Genomic DNA, 4197 nt, shown 5'->3' with positions numbered 1-4197 from the left:
TCTCTCTCTCTCTCTCTCTCTCTCTCTCTCTCTCTCTCTCTCTCTCTCACACACACACACACACACACTCACACACACACACACACACTATTTATATATATATATATATATTCTATAATATATATAATGTAATAATATGGATATATGTGATATATACATATATAGATATACTGAAATTGCTCCCAGCCCTTCTTACCATTTTATTCTTTTTTTTTCTTTTTTTTTTTTTTTTTTTTTTTTTTTTTTTTTGGTTTTTCGTGACAGGGTTTCTCTGTGTAGCTCTGGCTGTCCTGGAACTCACTCTGTAGACCAGGCTGGCCTCGAACTCAGAAATCCGCCTGTCTCTGCCTCCCAATTGCTGGCATTAAAGGCATGCGCCACCACTGCCCGGCTCCATTTTATTCTTTTAAAAGTATCTTTCAAATAACACAAACCCCTGTGAAGCTACATGTAGCAGTCTGCTTATTTATTCATTGCACTTTGGGTTCACTTTTCTTAAGTTTTCGATATTTTTGTTTCTTTTTCCACACCCTAATTTTTCATTTCAGACACTACTGCAGCTTTCACCTCTATAAATATGACATGTTTTTTCTTCAATATTTCTACTTAATGTTTGAGACATATGGAATTCAGGTATACTAACTAACTGCCTTGCTGTCCTTGGGTCTCCTAATTCTCACACCTGTGTCAGTTTTAAGTCAATTTTGATTGATAGCCTCCTCGATTGTGTCTACTTGCTTCAGAGCGTGATTGAGTACTAGACCTCATGGATTTTCCTGGTTGAGTGACTATTTTCATATTTCCATAAATACTTCTAACTTGTATGCTCTTAACTTACAAAGAGAAAGATAGTTTTGAGTCTTCAAGTTGTAACTTTTTATGTAGTTCCAGGAAAATAGTTATTCTAAGTTGAACTATTCCTGGGTATAGAGAAAAGACTTTTCTGAGAATGACACCCTATGGTATTACTATGGCTTTTCCTATCTAGCCACAAAGAACAGGTCCTTTTTACTGGTTCTGTATAAATATTTAAAAAAACCTCCCTTTAATTTTTTTGGATAGTTCTTTCAAAGGTTGTGGCAGTTTCTTCAAATGCACACATTGTACAGTATGACAATACACGCTCAGTAGCGAACTTTGGCATACCTGAGAGTCTTTCTCTGTGTAGTTATCTTCTTTGTGGTATTGTGTTAGGAACTCTAGGCTGTCTGTTCTGCACTCAAGCTTCTGTCTCATGAAGCATCTTCCAGATCCTCTTCACTGAGCTGTGACCAGAGTGTTGACACGGCTTCCTTAATTGCCTTTCCATCTATTTGTAATAACGATCTTTGTACGATGCCCAGTGCCTACTGTTTCACGCTGGACATTAAATCCTCCCACTGTCCTCCCTTCTCAGCTGGAAACTAACTCTTAGTTGCTGTTCATAATCAAGAGAGCCTTTAGGAAGATTTAGAAACTAAACACAATTATATAGAAAATTCATCTATAAGCCTGATATCATGCTACATGCCTGTAATCCAATATTTAGAAGATTGAGGACACAGGATCAGTTCAAGTTCAAAACCAGCCTCAGTTATAGAAATCCTATTACAAAACAAAACAAAATTCACAGTTTGAATATTAAATCGATTTCTTACTACTGACACACCCATATATACGCCCACAGATATGTGTTTATATTAGAATTAAATAATTAAAATATATCCTTCTACACTGGCCAAGTATTTATTTTTATGAATGAGAAATGCATTTCCAATCATGTGGACAAATAAAAGTAAGGAAAAATACAAACTTGAACACTGCAGATGTTTCTGTCATTTAATAAGTACTGATAACTTCACAGCAGTATGAACCTCAGTTCCATCCCCCAGAATCCCTTTATATTAGAACTATTCTTAGATCTTAAAGACTCTTTTTTCTACCTCATTCCACCGAGGAGAAGTTTTGAGCTGTCTCTGTCAAACAACTTTTTTTTTTTTTTTTTTAGATCAAAAGCACAATGCAACTAATAGAATATTGAGCTATGTGGAATGATAAACCTTGTGAAATAATTCATTTTTTTTAAAGGAAATGCTACCTTCCCAAATGAGAATTAATTTACTGTGTATTTGTGAATGGTGGTATGCAGAAATACCTGCAAGATTACTTATCTCTGACAAGTTTTCAACAGAAGTTTTGATATGGGTAAGCTTACATTCACATTATTAATTTTATGTAGAAGCAATAACCTTCCAAAAAGAAAACCTTTAGCATTCAATATGATGAGCAGCATCCTAGATTTCACTACATGCTCTTTAAACTATAAACTATTAAAAAAATAAATAGTAAACTATTTAGTGGTTTGCATGTTCTGATACAAATCATGAAAAATAGGAAGCAGCTAGCTAGAATAAAAAATATGTAGAAGGCTTAATTCTTATTTTTAAAAAAATCAGTTTTAAGCAGCTCATTGGCTTAAGCAATTCACTTTTACAAAAATTTGTATCCCGTTGCAAAACCTCAGTGTTACATAGATAAAATGGGGAGCTCTTATTAAAACTCTTTTTCAGAATCAGTAATCTTGGAAATATGATCTCAAATGTCAAAAATTAATTTTTACAATCTAGGACATTTATCTGTTATTCTCTATATTTCATTTAAGTCGCTGTTTTAAACTTTTCATCATGTAGCCTAGAGACAGTCACTTTTCTTCTATGTTTTTCCCCCACTGAAGATCAAGTTATCGGTAAAGTACAAAATGGTAATTAAAAATTTCTAGTTCAGTGCCAGGCACACATTGTTCTTTTAATGAATCAGATTATCTCAACTTTGTAAGGATTAATTAGGTACTTGTAGCAGTTCCTTTAAATTTCTCTGAACACTCTGCCACCAGATAACTAAGTGGCAGCCTCATAAACTCAAAGAGTTAATAGAAGCTCAGAAAATCCATTACACCTAATTCCACAAGAAGAGACAGGCAGTTTTGATTAACTACAGCATTAAAATATTATTATAGTTTTTCATTTAAACATTAACTACAGATTGAGTAAGGGCTGAATGAATATCATTGGGGGGAAATAGATAGCAGATACTACACTTTTTTCTTCTAGAAAAAAAGAAAGACAAATACAACATTTGTAATACACGATTATAATTTCTCTACAAAAATCAGTAAACATTAAGATTCTAACAGAGGTGATAGTATAATTAAAAGGCACTTTGCAGTAAAGTGCCTTTTATGTAGAGAAAGGTTTTCAAGAGAATGCAGAGTTCTCATATGCCTTTTATCCATCTTCTTATGCTAGCAATTTCTACATGCATATTTAACAAAATAAAGAACCTAACATTTGTATATACCACTGATATCCCTCTGTCTTCTCAAATACACCACAGGATGTTGTTTCATAGTCTTCCTCTGTGCCTAGTGCGTGGTCAATGGCATCCTCCCAATCTCTCCTTGATTTCTGTGCACACTCTTGGTAGGTTGTAAGCATAGTGTACAGGGATTTCACAGAATCTCCCTTAATGACTTTTGTATATTATCACATGATTAGAAACTCCACTTAGGCATGAGCATCTTAAAGAAAAATGCATGTCTTCATCACATATTATGAAGGGGAGTATAAACTCCAAATATGATGCTGTTATACCTGTGATTGGCTAATGTATATTCTGAAAGATTTCTCCACAGTTTCTCTTTTCACATTCTATAATTTGAAAGTATGTAACTAAGTCTAGCCCACATTCGAGCAGAAGAAGTTAAGCACTACTTCCTAGAGAAAAGGACAGTGTAAGTTATATGGAAAATTTTAAGAAAGCAAGACTTTCCCTTTATCTCTTGTTTTACTTAACCAGTCATTTCTGTATGTGTAGGTTTGTATTTTTCAAACCTTCTTTAGTAAGTGTACTTAAATAGCTTAACCTCCCTTCTAGCCAACCACCCACCAGAGGTAGTGGAAAGGAAATGTTAATAGGGTAAAGGAGGGTATGAACCTGTTTAGAAAGAGTTCTTTAGGGCAGATCCAATCTGTGTTGTTAGGATATCAACAATTTGGTTCACATGTATCAGCAACAGTAGCTTGATCTAGTTGCCATTCATGAATCAGCAATGGCAATTTGATCCAGAAGAAACTGCAAGGCTTTCTTAATCAACCTGTGTCCATAGAAGCCATAAGAAACTGCTGGAACACCCCATCAGAAATTCTTTGGTATATTTCT

The sequence above is a fragment of the Grammomys surdaster genome, unplaced genomic scaffold, assembly GCF_004785775.1.
Source record: "Grammomys surdaster isolate TR1022 unplaced genomic scaffold, NIH_TR_1.0 126115, whole genome shotgun sequence".
Classification (NCBI taxonomy): Eukaryota; Metazoa; Chordata; class Mammalia; order Rodentia; family Muridae; genus Grammomys; species Grammomys surdaster.
The sequence above is the reverse complement of the archived record's forward strand: the minus strand, read 5'-3'. Positions refer to the sequence as shown.